This window comes from Lygodium microphyllum, chromosome 29 (assembly GCF_053477565.2).
Source record: "Lygodium microphyllum isolate KBCC chromosome 29, Lygodium_microphyllum_v1.1.10, whole genome shotgun sequence".
Lineage (NCBI taxonomy): Eukaryota > Viridiplantae > Streptophyta > Polypodiopsida > Schizaeales > Lygodiaceae > Lygodium > Lygodium microphyllum.
The window spans coordinates 60793032-60803021 of record NC_141163.1 but is presented as its reverse complement, the minus strand read 5'-3'; positions in this window follow the sequence as shown (position 1 = coordinate 60803021).

Here is a 9990-nt window from a genome sequence, read left to right as displayed (position 1 = left end):
CTTCTTGCAAATCACTATGCAAGAAGGCATTCTTTACATATATCTGATGTAAAGACCATCCCTTTGATGTAGCCATAGCAATGACTGCTCTTACGGTTGCCATCCTTGCAACTGGACTGAATGTTTCTTCATATTCAATGCCATATGTTTGTGCATACCCCTTGACTACTAATCTTGCCTTGTATCTGTTCACAGAACCATTTGCATTGTGCTTCACCTTATAAACCCACTTACAACCAATTGCATTCTTATCTTTAGGCAAAGGTACCAATTCCCATGTAGCATTTGCTTCCAAGGCATCCATTTCTTCATCCATGGCTTTCTCCCATTTTTATTTTCCCATGGCTTGCTCAAAAGAAGTGGGTTCTGGTTCATGTATCACTTTGACCATATATGCATAGTGAATGGCTGTAAAACCATCATATTTCAGCCTATCCACAGGATACCTAGCTCTGGTAGACTTGCGCAAAGTAGGTTCACTCCCAGGTGCTCTCAAATCATCCTTGGTCTTTCTTACTCCAGGTGTAACAATAGAAGGAATACCCAACTCATCATCAATGCTCTATTCTGAGCCACTGGATTCACCATCCACATAAGAGTGACATGCATTCACATCAAACATGGGCTGATCTACCTTCTCTTTTCCTTTTCGTGAAACCTGCATACCACTATTTGCATTGTTTTGAGGAGATTCTCCTGATCTCAATCTGCCTGTCCATGGCAAAGAATGTGAACCACTGCTAGAGGACGCTCTAGGTCCACTAATATTTTGTGACTGCTGCTATGAATTCTGTGCAGCATTACCATTTTGTGCATCTACATCATCAATCACATTTACTGGTTTATACCAGCTACTCATCTCATAAAAAACAACATCTCTACTCACTATAAACTTACAAGTAGAAGGGTTATAGCATCTATACCCTTTCTGCTCTGCAGAGGGTAACCAATAAAGATGCACTTCTCAGCTTTTGGATCCAACTTGGATCTCAACTCATTTGGAACATGAACATACGCAATGCAACCAAAAATTTTCAAATGAGAAATATTTGGTTTCCTACCAGTATACCTCTCCTTTGGAGTCATCCCATGTATTGCTGTAGTGGGAGTCCTGTTCATTATGTAGATTGCTGTAGCAACTACTTCAGCTCAGTAAAAATCTGGTAAGTCTTTTTCATTGAGCATGGCACGAGATACCTCTCCAATATGCATGTTTTTCCTTTCTGCAATTCCATTTTGTTGTGGGGTATGACTGCATGAATATTGCTACTTTATGCCATGCTCCTGCAGGAACCTTGCAAGCTCATTTGAGAGGTACTCTCCCCCTCCATTTGACCTTAGGCATTTTATTTGCAGGCCTGTTTCTTTTTCAACCATAGCTTTAAGAGTTTTGAAATGCCCAAACATTTCACTTTTCTTTTTCATAAAATACACCCAAACTTTTCTGCTATAGTCACCAATAAAAGTGACAAACAGCTTTAGTAGTCCACATTGAGTGGATTAATTCCAATGGCTTCTTACTCTCTTCAACATGTCTAGGAAATGGTTTCCTTGCCTGTTTTCCAAACTGATAGGCTTCACATACCTTATGCATTTTTGCAACCTTGAATTTAGGCAATCCTGCAATAATATTTTGGGCTTGCATTGATTTAAGTCGCTGTACATTAACATGACCAATGCATTTATGCCAGATATCAATATCTGCAACTACACCGGTCCCATGTGCAAAAATTACTGCACTCAATTCAGGCATGTCTGCATCCAACGTAAACATTCTGCCCTTCTTCTTTCCTTTTGCTACTATCAAGCAACCTTTATTTTTCATATCCTCAACAAAGCATCCATGAGGATTAAATCTGACCTGTAAGCCCTGCTCAACCATTTGGCCAACAGAAACCAGGTTCTTGGTGATATTCGGGACATGAAATACATCCGACAGGTATTTCTTTTTCCCATCTTGCATAGACAAAGGAATTTTTCCAATCTGCACAATAGGACGTGCAATATCATCACCAGTCTCCACAAATCCTGGTTTTTCCATTTTTCTTGCATCCTACATCCATTCTGCATGACCTGTCATGTGGTTTGATGCACCTGAGTCAACATACCACACATCGTTGCTTTCTTCTGTACTTGTCACAGAATTGGTCATGTGCTGCACCATAAATAAATGCTAATTTCTGTCATCACCCTGTCTACTAGAAGATGCATAATTCCCTTGTTGCAAATTTCCATTCATGATGTCAGTCTGCTTTTTATAGCAGTCTTTAGCCATATGACCCATTTTACCATAGTATTAGCATTCAACATTGCTGTTTGCATTTTGGCCTCTTTGCCATCCACCACGACCTCTTTGGCTCCCCCTGCCTCTAGAGTTACCATGTCCTCCTCCATAGGACTGGTTTTCTTGAGTTTGCTGCATATTCTGATTTCTACCACGGCCTCCAGATCAGCCTCCTCTACCTCTGCCTCTACCTCTTCCAGCATTTGAGTAGAAGACAGCTTCTTTTGAAGTTCCTCCTGAAGAAGATGCACCACCATTTCTCTGCTCCTTAGAAATTAGAAGAGCAATCAACTCCTCAAAATCAGGAAATCTTTCATGGATGGAAATGGATGTTCGGAATTGTGCATAATCCTTTCCTAGACCATTCAAGGTCACATAAACTAAATCATCATCTTCCACTGGTGACCCAATGGAAGCAAGTGCATCTGCAATCTTCTTCACCTTCATGTGGTAGTCATTGATGCTCATACTTTCTCTTTGCACATTGTGCAACTCTTGCTTGAGCTGCATTTTCTTGGCTTGTGTATTTGTGCTATATATTTTTGACAAAGTATCCCATGCCTCCTTTGGCGTACTTGCATCCTGAATATGCACAATCATAGAGTCTGAAATACTGATAGACAGCCAGTACATAACTTTTTTGGCTCTCTCATGCCACCCTTTAAATGCTTGCATTTGTTGTTGATTGGGAACATCAGGAAGAACTGGTTCTTCTTCATTTCTTGCAACGAATTCCCAATATCCTTTTCCCATAAGGAAATTCGTCATTCTAAACTTCCATGCTTGGAAGTTGTTCTTGTCAAGCTTTTCAATGACAATCTGTGAAAGAGAATCAGATGCCATTATAGCACACTGCAAAAAATTCTGTCACTGCAAAAAACACAGCTTCAGCCTCACAAGGGCAAATCTACAAAACTGACGAAAGTGGTATTTGACCACACAGTCACTTCCTAGTGACGATTTTGCATCAACAGGCAACAAGGATGATTTTGTAACTCCCAATGTTTCTGCACACAGGCATACAATGCAATTTCTACGATAACTTTTCACTGACATGTAGAATAGTGGTCACACAGCAAAAAACAGGACCTTTTCCTGAGTCCGTGTGGAAAACTTCTGCCTCCAAAATGGGCCCAGAAATGGCCTTGAATAAAAAAAATAGGGCAACCTAGGGCTAAAGCCCTATCTCGCAGCATATATTGCCCTCTTGCTACACCGCGAAAAGCGTCTCAATCTGAGACAATGCGCTCTTGCACTTTCCGGCTGTGCTACCTGCAGAGACTTGCTCCCAAACTCGAAAAATGAAAGCAACACTGGTCCTCTTACTAGAACACCGCGAACTTGGTTTGCTTTATTTAGCTCCTTACCACAAACTAGGCTCTGATACCATGTCAAGATTGTGGAAGAGAAGGAAGGAGTCTCACTTGTAGCTTTCTCACTTACACAATGGGGGAATACACACAAAGATGGAGGCTGAAAACAGTTTTCCTCTTCTTAGTTGTGTAAGCCAAAAGAACTCTATTACAGAGAAATAGAAGAACCCTATTTATCTTCTCAATTTCTTGAAATTCTTGGTGATTGCTTCCCCCCCACACCTTGTGTCAATCAAAATTCCATCAATCTAAATACCCCCCCAAGCTCCTTTGCCAAATGAAATCTTTGATAATCACGGATGCTAATTCTCGGTATATAAAAGACCTTGAAATGAAATTTCCAAAGGACATTGTTCGTAATTGAACTAACCAAAATTTTCTTTTATTGTGAGGAAAGACCCACGAAACTCCAAGGGAGTTATCCTTAAGTATGAAATTCTTGCTTAGATTTAGTCCAAACTAATTTCCAAGAAAGGGAAAATCTAAGAAGACTCTTGGAAGGTATTGTCACTAGCACAAACTTTGCCACTTATGCTAATTTGTCTCGATGTTATTAAGGTATTGCCACTTACACTAATTTTGCCACTTATGTTAATTTGTCTCGATGTTATCAAGTATTGTCACTTACACTGATTTGCCACTTATGCTAATTTGTCTCGATGTTATTAAGTATTGTCACTTACGCTAATTTTGCCACTTATGCTAATTTGTCTCGATGTTATTAAGTATTGCCACTTATGCTAATTTTGCCACTTATGCTAATTTGTCTCGATGTTATTAAGTATTGCCACTTATGTTAATTTTTCCACTTATGCTAATTTGTCTCGATGTTATTAAGTATTGCCACTTACGCTAAATTTTGTCACTTATGCTAATTTGTCTCAATGTTATTAAGTATTGCCACTTACGCTAAATTTTGCCACTTATGCTAATTTGTCTCAATGTTATTAATTTTTGGAAAGAAAAGAATTGTCTTGGAAATAAACACGTTAGAAGTTTAAGTATAATGCATTCGAAATAAAGATATTTGTGATTGCAAGCTAGGTACTAATCTTTTCTAAAATCATCAAGCTAAAAGATGGATGACTAAGTACAGATTGCCAATTGAGGCAGTATTCTGGTGAGCATAGAACCCCAATTGAGGTAGTGTTCCTAACGGTGCTAGACCTTCCTAAGGCCAGTGTGAATAAAACCTACTCTAAGGGGGTTTTCTCTTTTGTTTCGCGTTAGTGAGAATAGAACAATCATGACACAAAAGGTCTTGTCATAGGGAATTCTAGTCAGTAGGAGGAGGTAAGGATACCAAGGGGCTCTGGTCATAAACTCCTTAGGCTCTTACAAACTACCAACTACCCTTCGATTTCCAAACGTGTCCTGGAAGTTCCAATACTAGTTGGGGAACAAAAACTTAGAGAGAATAATACTTCAAACAAAAAACATTGTAAATGTCATTTTTTTTTCTGAAAGGAACTATTAAGAAGGAATTGTTTTACTTTATTTTTATGTCGTGAATTAAAGGCATGTAACAAATTTGTGTCAGGAGATAATTCAAAGAAGCTGTTTTTATATGTTGAGCCTAAACTACTATCTTGAGGGAAGCGGGAGGATGTCCATACCTATGGTTGGGTAGTCTCGCTCAGCCAAGAGCTTTCCTAAGAAGGAATAAAAATCACACATGATGGACCATTAGAAACCAGAAATCTTGACTCGCATCACTTTAGAATCGGCTAATACTAATTAGCTACTAGTAATAGATTTGACTAGGAAAATTCAGGTTGATCCTCGTGGGAGCAGCCATAATTTCTACTGTGGGGTAGACTCAAGCGAGCCTAATTAGCAAATTCCAAGGATTTTATCAAAATCCCGAACGGTGCTTCCTAGGACATATCTTGATGGGCTACTAAGAATGTATTGCCAAGGAACGCACGTTACAATTGGTATAAGAGCCACACGTTGATGTAGTACATGACACAAGTAAATAAAACTAGTTATATTAACATCATAATTTTTTTTCTTAAATAGTGAAACCTTCTCTTGTTGATATATGTTCTTGATTTTTGGTAGAAAGATGGACCTTGGAAACGATTCTTGATTTTCCAAGTTATGTATAATGTCAGCAATGCACTCCTCTAGCTTCAGCTGGAGAAACTAGATGATGTGGATATTAGATCAGATATACAATCCTTCGCTCCTGTATTACGAAAGACGATGGATGTTAAGAGGAGGGTATTGTTAGATTGATGCAAACCATCTTGCTTACCTCTAGAATAATTTAAAGAGGTTAAGGTGGATGGAAGTCCTTAAGGTTGCCAAGATTTATCTCTTATATGAGGCCAGAGTAAACTCAAACATGTTCATTAGAGGGTGACATGCCAAACTAAACCGGTACATCTATGAGGAGGTTATAAGGGTTAGACCGGTTGACCGAGTCATGGTTGTAGGATGCTCCAACTGCCACAACTGCAAGAAATATGGATTACCTAATCTTCCTCCGAAATACAGATTTTTGGATATTTATTATTGGAATCCTAAGTACTATGCGATGGATGTATCGCAATGCCATGTCTAGATTGTGGTAGAAAAATATTTTCCAAAAATAATATGAGCTCCCGAACTACTCGAATAATGTATTCTCTTTTTATTGATGTAAATAATTATTTTTGTCCATCCGTTTGTCTCCTTGATAAATAAAAAATAGTAGATAGACTTTTTTTATGATTAAAAAAATTAAAACTCTCATTTGAAGTATAAACCCTGATCATTGTCAGAAGGACAAGTAGCATATAATTTCCCTCCTAAATTAATGAGGTAGAGTAAGCAAGTGAACATATTTTTTTTTGAATATGGTTGGAAAAAAAATTGATAATAAAATTGAATAATTCTTAGAACGTCACCTTGATTCTCAATACTATGGAAGCCCAAGAGAAGAAATTTCTTCTCAAGCAGTACAAACCATTAGAGTTTGATGGTAAAGAAAGAGACATTCCAACTAAAGCAAAAACATGGATATAATCTATGGAAGACTATTTCACTGCTGTAGGAATTGCACCATCAAATCAAGCCATGATTGCCATGAAAGGGAAGTGGAACCCATGAGGAAGAAGCTTGGTGGTGAGAGCTATGGAAAATGGAGAGTATGAGCAAGAGAGGGAGTGAAACTCAAAGTGGGAACTCCAACAACCACAATGTGTGGCTAGGCCTTTCTTTATTCAAACTATCACTAAAAGAATAAAGAATAAGTTACTATGATAGGCGCCCGCCACCTGCAGTGTGCAGTGGCGGGTATTGTCAGTGTAGTAATACACGGGCGGCTAGGCGGAGGCGCCTTTACCCCCAATATGCCAAACTAAAACTCACGGGATATGCTCGTCTTTGGTGGAAACAATGGTGCAAGGACCAAACAATGGTGCATCTAGCTCCTCATGAGCTGTCCCTGCTAAAAGCATGTCATCCACATAGAGTACCAAAATCAGTAAAGAGCTGTCACGGGCTTTCTTTGTGTACCAGCACAAATCCATAGCAGTGCGGTTGTAGCCCTGTGACTGCATGAATGCATCAAACTTATGGTACCATTCCCTAGGTGCCTACTTCAAGCCATATAGACTCTTCTTTAGCTTACACACTAGGTGTTCCCTACCAGGGTCTACAAAGCCCTTAGGCTGCTCCATGTAAATCTTATCATGTAAGTCCCCATGTAAAAAACCATCTTGACATCCATCTGGTACAAGTCCAGGTCAAGCTATGCAACCAAGGCCAAGACTAAGCGTAGGGTGGTCATCTTGACCACAGAAGAAAAGACTTCATCAAAGTCAACACCATGCTCCTGCTTAAAACCCTTAGAAACCAATCGAGGCTTGTATGTTAGCTTGGGGTGTTCAGGGGTACTTTTCAGCTTGTACACCCACTTGCATAGCAAAGCCTTCTTACCCTGAGGCAAGGAAACCAAATCCCAAGTCTGATTCTTATGCAATGAGTCAAGCTCAGACTGCATAGCCCTCTCCCAAGAGTGACAATCACCCCTGTGCATAGCCTCATCAAAGCCTCATCAAAAGTGAGAGGCACTCCTGCATCTCTAACCAGTACATAATCCATAGAGGGCGCAAAAAGGTCAACATGTTGTCTATCTCTAGTAGAACGCCTCAACCTAGGCTCTGTTGTCTGACTGACATCCTATCTAACATCAGCATATCTAACATCTGGGCTATGAGCATCAGGTGATGCTGCATGTTGTCAAGCTGGACGTGGAGCGGGCTGTATGGGAGCAGGTGGCTCCTCCTGAAAGATAACTCTGCGTACCTCAACCACTTTCTCAGGCTGCATATGCATTTTTTCCTCATGAAAGATGACATCATGGCTACGGATCACTTTCTGCGCCTGCGGATCCCATAGATGGTAACCCATCTCTCCTGCATCTCCATAGCCAATGAAAATGCATTTGACACTTTTAGGATCTAGCTTATTGCGTTTGTCCTTGGGCACATGGCAAAATGCCTCACATCCAAAGACACTCAAATGATCATAAGAGGGGGGCTTGCCTGCCCATACCTCCTCTACAACCTGAAAGTTAATGCCACTGCCAGGCGACCTGTTAATAAGATGCACTGTAGTAGTAAGTGCCTCAACCCAAAAGTGCTGCAGTAAGCTAGCATGGCTAAGGATGCTAGGGACCCTTTCCTGAATGGTCCTATTCATGCGCTCAACCATACCATTCTGGGGAGGGGTGTAAGGGGGGCTGTCAACTGACGCTTAATACCCCGCTCATCACAAAGCTGCTCAAAATCACGTGATACATACTCACCCCCATTATCTGACCTTAGGCATTTCAGCCTATTCACAGACTGGTTCTCTGCTAATGCAAGCCAACACTGAAAAGTGTCTAAGACATCAGATTTTTGCTTTATGGAATAAGCCCAAACCTTATGTGAGTAATCATCTATGAAAGTAACAAAATACTTTGCCCCACCTAGTGACTGACAGGGCATGGGCCCACATACATCTGAGTGCACAAGAGCCAAGGGCTCACCCATGCATTTCTTACCAAACTTTTTATGATATTCCTAGTCTTCCTACCATACAAACAATGATCACAAGAATCAAAATGCGAAGAGTCAAAAGGTAGAAGATACTACAAAGCACATATCATTTTCATGCCTTTAAGGGATATATGCCCCAAACGAGCATGCCAAAGGGATACATGGGGGATAGAACCCACAGACAAAACATGATCCAAGGTAGCTCTAGATACAAGTAAGGGATAGAGGCTGCCAGACTTGGCACCTCTTGCAAGCACAAGCCTGTCACGTGTAATCTTCCATACAGAGTCTCCAAAAGACACAAAACACCATCTCATCAAGCTGTCTAGCTGACATAAGGCTGCAAGTCAATGCAGGTACATGGCGTACATCATGCAAAACAAAGGAATTGCCAGAAAGAAACTATAGCCTAACATCTCCAATGCCCACCCTTTCATCACCAAGACACAAAGAACCAGAGATGGTATGATAGGTATGAAACCAATCTCTACAGGGTGTCACATGAAAGCTTGTAAGGCATCGCATGAAGAAGCTGCAAGTATGTAATCGTCATCTGAATTAGTGGCCTGCATGAAATTAACCTCTTCTATCTTCACACTGGACTTTGCAAGTACAATGCTGCACTCAAAAGACTTTTCCTGCACTTTCTCTTTTCCCTTTTCCTTGCGCTTATCATCACGCATTTTATGGCACTGTGGCCTAATATGTCCTGCTTTCCCACAATAATGACAGGTAAGATCAGACTTCCATCCATGGGATTTACTGTGACAACGTGACTTGGACCTGGACTTCTGAGAGTCCCTACCCTTATGATCATTATCATGCTTGCCATGTCTGCCACCTCTAACTGTCAATGCATGTGAAGAGCGGGAAGCATCATTGTTTCTCCTGTTGATTTCCTCAGTCAATAAAGCACTCTCAACATCTTTGATTTTCAGCTCATCAAGCTTGTTCGTGCGTATGGCAGTATAGAATACATCCCATGATTCAGGAAGGGTGCCAAGTAGAAATAACGGGTGCAAGTTATCATTGAACTCAATACCCTGTGACAACAGATTCTTCATGATAGCATGAAACTGACTGAAATGAGATGATAGGGATGGCCCCTCCTTCATGCGAAGGTCCATTAACGCCTTTAGCCAATACATTTGTGATGCAGAACTCTGCTGCACATAAAGCTCTTGAATTTTCTCCCATAAGTCCCATGCACTCTGACTCTCATCTTCAACAACATTATGATGGACCTCTTTTGAGAGTGACAAAATAATGGTAGACTTGCATAGCTCATCAACTTCCATCC